This window comes from Macrobrachium rosenbergii, chromosome 6 (assembly GCF_040412425.1).
Source record: "Macrobrachium rosenbergii isolate ZJJX-2024 chromosome 6, ASM4041242v1, whole genome shotgun sequence".
In the NCBI taxonomy this organism is placed as follows: domain Eukaryota; kingdom Metazoa; phylum Arthropoda; class Malacostraca; order Decapoda; family Palaemonidae; genus Macrobrachium; species Macrobrachium rosenbergii.
Window position 1 is genome coordinate 46439012 of NC_089746.1, and position 13258 is coordinate 46452269.

Sequence of the window (13258 nt, forward strand, 5' to 3'; positions counted from 1 at the left end):
CTTTATCATTAATTTTTCTTTTTTGTCATTAACACCTGCAGAGTACGATATGAGAGAGAAATGGGAGGTGGGGTTTTGTGGGGTGGTATATCAGAATCATAAACTCGTTCACCTTCCTGAAAGTTACAGTACCTTGAAAATTGTTTCTCAAATTATCTAATCAACTGCGAGTAGTAAGTCGATAACGCATAAAAAAGATAGTCGAAGAATAATATGTTGAAGAGTAATATATATATATATATATATATATATATATATATATATATATATATATATATATATATATATATATATATATATGCATATATATATATATATATATATATATATATATATATATATATATATATATATATATATATATATAAAGTTGATAAATTTATGTCAGGAGTTCATGGTCTGTCAATCGGTAAGATTGGCAACCTATGTTTTATTAGTAAACTTCTCCCCACGATCCTTGGTAAATTGCCGATATATCGGGAACCTTTGCTGCAATAGTAACAGTAGTAGAAACGTTATTAGGAGTACTTTTAGTATCGGTCGTATTTGTTTATATTTAATAGATTTTTTTGTTAATTGTATTTTTAACATATATTCAAATTTAACAGGAAGCAGTAAAAAACTGTTGAGGTTAATAGGAAAAAAGCATTTAGAATAACCAGTCGGTTGTTTAATTAATTTCCCATTTATTTACTCCAGACTTTTTCGAATTTTTTGTCGGTGATAGGACACCGGCCTTCCCCCCGCCTCTCCCTCTATTAATAGATGTATAAAATCTTATGTCATAGCCTCAGAAATATAAATTCTTATGTAATCGAGGCGATGATAGGAGATGGCCCTCTTTGTCACCTAATACCAATGCCAGTTTCTGTACGATCCAGGTGGACATAGGTAATTCTCTCTCTCTCTCTCTCTCTCTCTCTCTCTCTCTCTCTCTCTCTCTCTCTCTCTCTCTCTCTCTCTCTCACACACACACACAAATAAATAACAATTCCTATGTAAAGAGGCGATGATAGGAGATGCCTCTCTTTTCACCTTATACCAGTGCCATTTTCTATACGATCCAGGTGAGCGTAGAAAATCTCTCTCTCTCTCTCTCTCTCTCTCTCTCTCTCTCTCTCTCTCTCTCTCTCTCTCCTATGTAAGGCGATAATAGGAGATATCTCTCTATCTCACATTATACCAATGCCAATATCTATACAATCCAAGTGAACGTAGGTAACCTCTCTCTCTCTCTCTCTCTCTCTCTCTCTCTCTCTCTCTCTCTCTCTCTCTCTCTCTCTCTCTCTCTCTCTCTCTCTCTGGTGTATTTTGTTTAATTTTAGTATATTTACAATAGAACAGGTAATGGAGAAACGGAAAAACCATCTCTCTCTCTCTCTCTCTCTCTCTCTCTCTCTCTCTCTCTCTCTCTCTCTCTCTCTCTCTCTCTCTCTAATACAAATAACAGCTCCCACGTAATCCAGGCGGGGAGGGAAGACGATGATGAATGCGAGGTCTATACAGAACACTTACAGACCTATTACTCGTTGATTATTCCCGTAATATTACCCTTTATTACCGCTCATTGCAAATAAGCAACTTTGGAAGGGAAACCCATCGAAGAATTATTATAGCTCCGGCGGTGAGCTGGGGGGCGTGGCCTAAAGGTTCCCGTGTTGTTATGCTGTCTTCATAGTTTGTTTTCCTGTAACTCTTTCAATAAATCATGTTTCTTCCTTCCAAACAATCCCATTAAGCGATCGTTACTCTGAGGGGAGAGAGGGAGAGAGAGAGAGAGAGAGAGAGAGAGAGAGAGAGAGAGAGAGAGAGATACGTGGCATTGTACATTGTATATTATTTGTCTTAATCACTAAATTTGATGTAATGTAATGATGCTTGTACACATATATATTATGTGTGTATATGTATATGTATATATATATATATATATATATATATATATATATATATATATATATATATATATATATATATAGAGAGAGAGAGAGAGAGAGAGAGAGAGAGAGAGAGAGAGAGAGAGAGAGAGAGAGAGAGAGAGAGAGAGAGAGAGAGAGAGAGAGAGAGAGAGAGAGAGAGTGATATTATTTCTTTGGAAAATAAAACCCGTAATGCTAGAGAAAAACTGTTACACACCGCGTCCTATTATGAGCCCTTACATGAATTACGGGATAACTTTGGCGTTTTTCTAATAAGTATCAACACTAATTTATCTGAGTTGTTTTGAAGAGACCAGCCTAATGTGCACTAGGGGTTTCAGGGTATATATTCATCTCTACACACACACACACACACACACACACACACACACACACACACACTCCAATGATATATTGACTTAGTTATTTATTGATATATTATATATATATATATATATATATATATATATATATATATATATATATATATATATATATATATATATATATATATATATATATATATATATATAAAAAAGGTCCATCATGGGAAAAACAACGTGATATAAAATATAAACATAAAAAAATCAATATACGTCATTGATATATATATATATATATATATATATATATATATATATACATATTTATATATGTATAATTTATTAATTTATTCGTTTGTGTATATATGTGTATCAAAAAGAATTCCTCTTAATAATCTAGTACAACCATATACTGTTTGTAGGAGAGAGAGAGAGAGAGAGAGAGAGAGAGAGAGAGAGAGAGAGAGAGAGAGAGAAAGCTATGGCCACCAAATGAAGGTCATAAGTGTTCTATAAAATTGGTCTTAGCGCGTTGTATATGAGGCTTATTGTCACCATTGTGCGTCGAATATAGAACCAATGTTCGCGACCTACGATTAGAAGGGCTCGATCCCTTTTGGAATGAAGGTAAGTAGCGTGCCCTTTTTACGCGCAACCTTTGCTGTGGAAAACCTTCGCCATAGAAAGGGATTTTATCGATGGAAGCGAGGGTGGGTGGGGGCGGGGTGTAGGAGGTTTAAGGGGATTGAGGGGTATGTTGCTAAGGGAGGGATCCAGTGGATTATATGTTGTTATTACTTTAGCTTTATATAAAATGAGCACAGCTAATTTGGATAAACGAAAAACATGAACGCAAATGAATTTGAGAAAGAAATGCAATTAACCAGAATTAAACATATGCAAAAATCATTGAAAACAAACACAAATAAGTAGAGAAATGTTCAGAATAAATATGTCTTTCTTTTGCAATGTTGTAAATAACCTTCTCTTTCCTTTGACATAAACAAAAGGAAGAAAAAAGGCCTCTTAGATTTGAGAGTTGGCAGGAGATGGAAAGAAAATAAGAGCAATTTTGAATAAGTTCTATCATGAAACGGTTTGAATGAACGCTGACTAATGGAAGAAAAGCACTGAATCAAACTTCTTTTGTGCGGAGTCCATAACTGTGTTTTAGTCATGTTTCGTAATTAAATGCGGATTGCGTTTTAGTCGTGTTTCTCATTTGAAACTGGCGTTATGGGTCCTGCGAGCATATCAAATTTTATTTTTTAAATGTATTGATATTCGACATTGAATTCCCTATATCTTTTTCTCCCGACAATCACCTCTGTTCTTTCCCATTCGCATAAAAACAAACAATGATGTTAGATAAATAAATGGGCGCTTTATTTTATGATACTCCAAAAATGCAGTAGAAACAATGCAATGTTTCGTTCAGTAGAAAGACCAATTAGAAAGAAAACGTTATGAAACTCCCGAACCGAAACAGACACAATTTGAAGTTTCGTTAAGCAGAAAGTCCAGTTAGAAAGAAAACGTTTTCTCCAGAAAAATGTTCTTTTAAAGTGATGGTATACAAAGGAGTAAAATAAATGAATTATTTCACAATATGAGATGAAACTCACCTGCTTTTTTGCATAGACGTAGACTAATTTTATTTATTTACATTTATATAAGACATACACGCAGACTAGAGTAAAATACCTTTGAAAACTGGATGAAATAATATTATGAATCCTTCACATGCAATTAAACAGATCTTCACCGATTATAAAGAACACTGGCGTTCCAAAATCTATGGTCACACTGAGGATCCAGAGGCTGAGAACAGACCTCGACAGGAACTCATTTTCGACCAACCCTGTAATCTAACGAGGATGTAATTAATCAATTAAGATAATATCGAAACAATTAGAGAAACAGTGAGTGGGAAACGAGAGGTCGTGACCCAGGCCTCGGGGGCGTACGGGCAGATGATGTTGTAGAGTAATGTTTATTGTACGACTCGAGTCGTTATTTGGTTTGGAGTGAACGGAATACTACAAGGGGGGGTGTGCAGTTGCCTTGATGTTTGTGTGACGGTAAATTATAGTTTTTGACGAAATGGAAATCAGTGTTATTATTATTATTATTATTATTATTATTATTATTATTATTATTATTATTAATTTTGCTGTTGCTATTTTTATTGCAGGGTTTTTGCCTCTATTGTACCTGCATTTTGTACTTGTTAATTTGTATCTCAGTATAAATAGTCCACTAACATATCCACTACTACTACTACTACTACTATTACTACTACTACTTTTACCTGTAAACGGTATCCCTTAGTGTCTAGAGAAAACCTGAATAAACAGATAATAAAACCTTCATCCTTCAATGCATAAGGTATTATTATTATTATTATTATTATTATTATTATTATTATTATTATTATTATTATTATTATTATTATTATTATTATTTCTAAAGCTAGCGACTCTTTTATCCCATAGAAAAAGTCCCAGTGTTGATAGCGCAGTCTAAAGAGAGAGAGAGAGAGAGAGAGAGAGAGAGAGAGAGAGAGAGAGAGAGAGAGAGAGAGAGAGAAGTCAAGTCAACGAGAGGGGGGAGACCAGGTGGACGGTTTGTGGGGAGGAGGAGGAGTAGGAGGAGGCTGTTGGGAGGTAAGTGATGGACTCGAAGGAATTGTAATTTCGAGGGACTTAATGTGTAGGATCTGGCCAAGAACGGTGGCCACATTAGACCGTCTCGGGAGCTCCTTCGGTGAGGCCTCCCGAAAGGTGTGATGGATCTGACGCAGATCTGGGAAAAGGGAGGATGGAAGCATGAGGAGTCCAGAAGGCATTGTAGAAAAGGAATTTTATGATTTTTTTTTTTTTTTTTTTGCTTTTTAAGTTTTATAGAAAAATGTATATAGTTTTTTCCTTTTTAAGTAATATCTGTAATTTTTTTCCTTTTTAAGTATTATAAGATATGGATAGTCTTTTCGTTTTCAAGTAACATGTATTTTTTCCTTTTTAAATAATATAGAAAGTGGACATCATTTTTTCTTTTGTAAGTAATATAAAAAATTATATAATTTTTTTTCCTTTTTAAGTAATATAAATTTTTTTTCCTTTATAAGTAAGCCTAATCTAACAAAAATAGATATAATAGTTTCCTTCTTAAGTAATATAAAAAAATTGATGTAATTTTTTCCTTTTTAAGTAATATAGAAAGATGGATATGATTTTTTCCTTTTTAAGGATATAATTTTTTGCTTTTCAAATAATATAAAAATTAAATGATTTCATGCAAGTAAAATGAAGTAAACGAAACTGCAAGGTCGCTGAATAATTTTAATATTTTTGCTCTTTTTATAATTATTTTAGATTACTTTTATTTATAACCTGACTGAAAGTTTGATCGATTGAATGTAAACCATCTGGCGTTACATCTGTCATGATCACTGACGCCCACTGAATAGGAGGAAGAGGATGATTATAAGATGGGAGGAATAAGGGTGAGACACTGAATGAACAATATATATATATATATATATATATATATATATATATATATATATATATATATATATATATATTCACTGAATGAATGGGATGATACACTATATATATGGGATATATATAAAATATTATATATATATATATATATATATATATATATATATATATATATATATATATATATATATATATATATATATCTATATATATATATATATATATATATATATATATATATATATATATATATATATATATATATATATATATTGTGTAATGTATATATGTAATATATATGAATATTTGCTTTCTCGTCTAGACTCAGCCACAAGAAATGAAAAATAATGGTAAAATGAATTTTTGGTATGGGATGAATGAATGTTAATTAGGAATGCTTCATACAGCAAAAGAAGGTGTCGGTAGAGAATTTTATCTGTACACCAATTCAGAGGAAACTGGTTTATTTCGAATTAGAAGCCTATTTATGAAATAAGGTTAAGCAAGAACATTTCAATATGAGATTTAGAAAAGCGTACGTTGTGAAATAAAGGCGACGCAGTGAATTACTGAATTTATTATGTATACGTTTATGCATACCTGGCTTATATAGCTCTTTATGTTTATCTTTTTTTTTTGTTGATTTGTTCTTGTTTATGTTATATTCTTCGCTCAGATGTTCCTCCAGACCATATAATGTTATGCAGTCATTTGGAAGATTTATTTTGTAAGTTAACGTTCTTAAAGGCTTGCCTTGCAAGTAAAGTTTGACAAGCTTTCTCCTTATGAAAGCCTATTTGGATTTATAATCACACATTATAAAGAAACAACGTACATAGGAAAACATATACCTGTATAATCAGATAATGAAAAGAAATTCTGTACCTAAGAAAATAAGGATACACAGACGTATTTAACGAGTAATTACACTGAGAAGCGAAGAAAAGGTATACTGGGAGTGTATGCAAAACAACATTCAGTATGTACACTATAAGTGTAGGTATTGTCTGTTTACCGTCTATCGAAAGGGGACGGGAGGTTGATTGTATACCTGTCGAAGGTGATGGAGGCAGTTATATTAGAGTCATTGGTGGTTGCCATGCCATTTGTGGTTACGAGGAATAGAGGTGGTTTTTGGGGATGGAAGGAAGGGGGTAAATCGGTGGCCTCTCATAAAGAGACAAACAGACAGACAGGTGAAAACAAGGTCAAAGAAAATAACATATAAACAAGAACAAATCAACACAAAAGTAAGTACTTACTTAAAGAACTATTTAAGTCAGATATGCATGTCCCTATACATAATGGATTCAGTAACCCACCACGTTCCCTTTACTTTACAAATATACTTTTTTAAATTTCTCATCAAAATTTCCTTCTGCAACCTTTCCACATTAATAGGCGTCCATTTTGACATGAACCAGTCTCATCTGAATTACTGTACGGATAAAATTCTCTGCCGATATCCACTTTTGTGAGTGGAACATTTCCTCTGTACTTTCGAATTTCACTGATTCTTATCGGTGGTTTTCAAAGTGTCCTAATTTCGCAAAGGTGACAGGCGGGAAGTAAGAGGCAGATGTCCGATCAGGAGGTAGATGGAAAGATATGATCTTCATATTTTGCCAGAGGTGTACCATTTTTCCCTTTCCCGTTTCAACCCGAGACAGAAACTGTTCGAATTAAGTTATTTTGCGGCTAAATTTGACGGGCAATTAAGAAATGGTGATCTCTGTCATTAGAGAGAGAGAGAGAGAGAGAGAGAGAGAGAGAGAGAGAGAGCAGCAGCAGCAGCAAGTTCATAATTGGCGTACTCTAATTTTTTCAGGGTCTTGTGAGCGGCAGAGATATAATCATTTGGTCTTAGCAAGCCCAGGGTTCGATCCATGGGCGGGCAAGTCATGGTCTTGTGTTAATGTCGAGTCACCTTGAAAAATAGACTTACAAGAACTATGTACACATAGATACAGGGGTATGTGTATGTATATATATATATATATATATATATATATATATATATATATATATATATATATATATATTTATATTTATATATATATATGTGTATACTATTTATATATACATACACATACATTCATAAATAAAACGGGCTGGACTATCATTTGAAAGACGGGGTTGGGTCAGGATTTGAGTCAGAAATTTATTTCTGAAACGCGTTCTCATGTGTTCATTTCACACACACACACACACACACACACACATATATATATATATATATATATATATATAATATATATATATACATATATATATATATATATATATATGTATATATATAATATTATATATATATATATATATATATATATATATATATATATATATATATATATATTGTAATCATATTTATATAAATGTGTGCAGGTCAACAGTAGGCCGTTTCCCCATAGAGCGGGTGGGCGTATGGCGGTAGAAATAATGCACGACAGTAATCCTTGATAATTTTTGTGAATATATAATTTTTTAATTTTTTATATTATATATATATATATATATATATATATATATATATATATATATATATATATATATATATATATATATATATATATATATATATATAACTGATTTTAAAGAGAGAGAGACCTTGGGTTGTTCACAAGTGGTAGGGCTTATAAAGAGAAAGCAAAACGACTTTTAACATGAACAAAACATTGTTCGGGCAGCAAAGACCGCCGGAATAATTCACGGCAGCCTTGCGAAGTTGGTCCCCCCTCCCCACTCCTCCTCCTCCCTCCTCCTCCCTCCTCGTCCTTTGTCCTTTTGCAGCATCCCGGATTTCCAAAAGAAAATATCTAACGCGTCGAAAGAAGAACCTAAAAGATTCTGCGTTGGGGGAAAAGCTCCGTAAAAAAAATGTAAAAAAAAAAAAAAAAAAATATTAAATAAATCCGACATAAAAAATATTTGTTTCCTCGGATAGAAAACGCTGAACAAAAACAACTGTGAATAAAATGAATGATGAAATAATTTGCATGTTTCTCCTCCGGCGGTAGCCACCATTACGACACTGGTTAGCGCAGTCATGACAATTAAACGGGGTAATTAAATCTCGCGGTTTAAATGACCCGGTTAACTATTTCATAAACCGTTGTAATTCGCTTAAGCATTCACGGCCATTACTATTCAGATTGCGACGAGAATAAGACTCGGAATAAACTGAGTAACAGCACGAGCAGAAGATTTTTTATTTTTTTTTTTTTTTTTAGGAAACTCTGTTACTGATACAGAAGATTCCGGGCGTCCGAAAGTCTCATCATTTGTTTTGTCGTGGTTGTAAAACATGATATACTTTCTTTGTGGTTTTCGGATAATGTTTTGTTCGTAATTGAAGTTTATTTTTGCAGATTTAAATATCCTCTTCGTTTCGGTGTAGATTATACATATGCACATTTGCAGATATACCTTACACACATATATATACGTATGTATGCATATATGTATATATCCATATATATAGTGTATATAATTTTTTTGTATTTTTATGGCAATCCTTTACCTAAAAATATATGTATATATATATATATGTATGTATATATATATACACATACACACACACGCACACAGAAACATATATGCGTTCTACACCTGGGTGAACCTGTAGGCGGTAGACCGTAAGCGATCCACGGACCTACCACTCAGCCAAGGCTCCTTCTAGTCTGACTGCACCTTCCACAGACAGGTAGTGGGGTCCCCACCTCCCTTTATGCAAAATTCCATCAGTGGAAAATGAAAACAAGGTCAGAACTTGACCTGTTTTGTTGATACATGAGCACGTTCTTGGATTCGATTTATAGTTTAGATTATAATGAATTTATAGTTATGACTATAATGAATTTATAGTTAAGACTATAATGAATTTATAGTTAAGAGTATAATGAATTTATAGTTAAGGCTATAATGAATATATAGTTAAGATTAAATTATACTGAATTTATAGTTAAGACTATAATGAGTTTATTTTAAGACGATACTGAATTTATTAAAAACTGCAAAGCAAAATGGGAGAAAATAGCTGAGTGGAACATCAGCTCTTGCTGCTGTTATAAAAGTTTATTTGTCATCATCTAATAGTCACAGTGGGCATCACTGTGTAGGACTATGTCACGAATCCACGTAAATGATTCGTGTCGCTTATGGAAACAATACGCAACACCCCAAATTTTGTTTTTTCAGATTTCTTTTAAAAACCTACTGTAATTACAAACACTTTCAACAAACCAAATTGTCTTAATATGTCAGTTAAAGTGATGGTTTGTATATAGTAATGTATTTATAAACGAAATAAACAAGCATAGACGCACGTTTGTATTGGTGTACAGTATGTTTTCCGTGTGCATCTATCATGAATACTACGTGCTGTATGCTACTTACGTGTACAATACACGTTATTTTGCACAAAAACATGCACAGTATTATATATATATATATATATATATATATATATATATATATATATATATGTATGTATGTATGTATATATAATATATAAAAATATAAATATATAAAAATATACATATTCTGTATTTATATTTATATATATATATATATATATAAAATATATATATATATCTATATATATATATATATATATATATATATATATATATATATATATATATATATATACTGTAAGTTTTCTGAAAAGAAAACTATTGTGCCGGCTGTGTCTGTCCGTCCGCACTTTTTTCTGTCCACACTTTTTTCTGTCCGCCCTCGGAGCTTAAAAACTACTGAAGCTAGAGGGCTGCAGATTGGTACGTTGATCATCCATCCTCCAGTCATCAAACACATATCAAATTGCAGCCCTCTAGCCTGCTGTATAGTTTTTATTTTATTTAAGGTTAAAGTTAGCCATAATCGGGCTTCTGGCAACGCAACAACACAGGCCACCATGGCCGGCTGAGAGTTTTATGGGCCGCGGCTCGTACAGCATTATACCGAGACCACTTAAAGATAGGTCTGTTCTCGTTGGCCTTTATTATGCGCTGTACAGAAACCTCGATTGCGCCTAAGAAACTTCGGCGCATTATCCACTTGTTTATTTTTATACATACATACATGTGCTTATTTTTATACATACGTACATGTGTGGCTGTGTGTAGCATGCATTCAGATTTCCCTGCGGCCGAGCGGTAATAGCTAAATACCTCTTGAGCGAGCAGCAGCTTTGGCGAAGCGCGTCACGCTGAATGATGGAGGCATTTTGAAGAAGTCATCAAACGCTTTGAACAAGAGCGCCCCCAGGATTATTCATCTCTCTCCCGGCATAAATAGTAAGCCGCTCCGATAAACGGTGACCGCCGGGTAGTTAACATCCGTACATCAAAGCGAGGTCATGTGTTATTGAGGGGTATAGATACCCCCCGCGTCATTACTCGGACGCGAGAAAGATGAGGTTGCCTCACCTGGCGGGGAACGTAATACAGGCTTACTTTATTCACCTGCTTTTAGTGTTACCTGTCAAATTCACGGACTGATTAAAGATGGAGAAGTAATGAGAAATCGTTACGCTTACGACACTCGCTTGATTATCGTTCTTAAGTTATCGTAACGATATTGGATGTTTGTTCTTTTTTTTTTTTTTTTGCTTGATGATAATCAGTAAGATAACGGGAGCAATTCGTCTGATTGTCATTTTATTATTATATTCATCTAAATCAAAACCAAATACTGCCTTCGGGTCTGGGCTAGAAAATAGGCTTTGGTTTACGCTTCCCGTTGTCCTCTGCATAAAATAAACTTATCAGATCTAGACCAATCTTGTTTTCTTGCTCTCAGTGATTTGGAGAGATTGCTGTCATTAGTTTCTCGCTAGAAATAAGGTCAGAGAGAAAATCTGAATTTCAGCCACAAAGCATTTTGAATGCACAAAAGGAATAATACTGATCGATAGCTGCATTAAAAGTGTCGTTTTGCGTTTGTTAATGTAAGTGGAATAAAGGTGTATGCATGGGGTGTCTGTTATTGTCCGTTACAGGTGAGTTCCAAGTTCTTAGATTACCTGGCAGTCGGTAGATGTATAGACTAGCTATATTATCATGCGTGATGCCGTTGGGGTGTGATTTATAGATCATTCAGTCTGTTTACTACTTGACTCCGTGTTAAGTCTTAAGCAAAAATAAGAGGTTGGCTTGTAAGGAATATAAAGCCATATAATATTTTTTTGTTTTGAACTTCGTGATCTTTATCAATCAGGTGATAGGAAGGAAATTAAAGATCCATCGTAGAGTCAAAATTGTATATGTAACGATTTACAAATGTATTCAGACATCGGTTATGAATATAGTAGACAAATCATAAAAATGAAAATAAAACCTTTATTTTTATTAATGTTTCGACTACATGAAACTGAGAGGAAAATGAAAGAAATTTTCGACTGTGATCACTTTATGCAACAACGTCCTATAGGGTATTCACACGCCTGTAGGCTCGGGGTGTTCCGAAGGCAAAATTCCTGAGGCTGAAGTTAAAACATTGCACCGAGATATAGCTATTCGATAAGAAACAGGAAACGTTTTTCTATGTTTTTCCGGCTCTCCGTTTTTCGTTTTTCTTTCTTTTTTTCTGTCTTTCTTTCGAAGGGTGGTAGGAGGAGGAGGAGGGAGGTGGTTTGGGGGGGGAGGGGGGAGGAAAAGGAGGAGGAGGGCAGGGAAGTCGCTTGCTGTAGTTTATGCATAAAACCGGCCGCTGTAGAACTTTCTGTCTGTGAAAAGTTGGTAAGGAGAAAACACCTTTTCCCTCTTTGGCCAAAAGTAAAACGAAGGTTTTGAAGCTCTTCTCTTTTATTCAGGGCTACATAGCCCAGCCTTTTTCATAGATCCGCTCCCTGGTCTTAACAAGGATTTTGCTTTGGCAGGCTTCTACAGATTTCTTGCCTCTGGCATAGGCGTTTCTGAAACTATATATATATATATATATATATATATATATATATATATATATATATATATATATATATATATATATATATATATATATATATATATATATATATATATATATATATTTACTTGGTGGTTTATTATCTACTAAATTTACTAATTTACTAGACTTGAAAGTAATCTTTTTATATACTTGTAGTCGCCTATCCTTTAACAACACACATGGATAATCATACAGTTATATGCTGTGTATATGTAATCTAGAGACACTTCTGCCAGAGGCCATTTTCCTCGTCTGTAAGAGAACTCGTTACCAACCCGCCATAAACTGGTAGGCAAAACGTGAAGCCTTGAACCGCAAAGATCTCACATTGCGATTGGCTCTTTAGTGCACGTACGTATGAACGCACGCGCGTGCACCTGTAATCCTGTATACATGGGCTCTCATAGATCGGTAAGAGTATACACAGCTAGTACATCAGTGGCAGTATGTACCACTGGGCGCTAATTTATCATAAAACAAAATAATATTTGTATTTTTTTTTGAATGAATAAATGTGGGATCTTCAGATTGGTAATGTAACTTGCTTCTTCAACAACTCAAG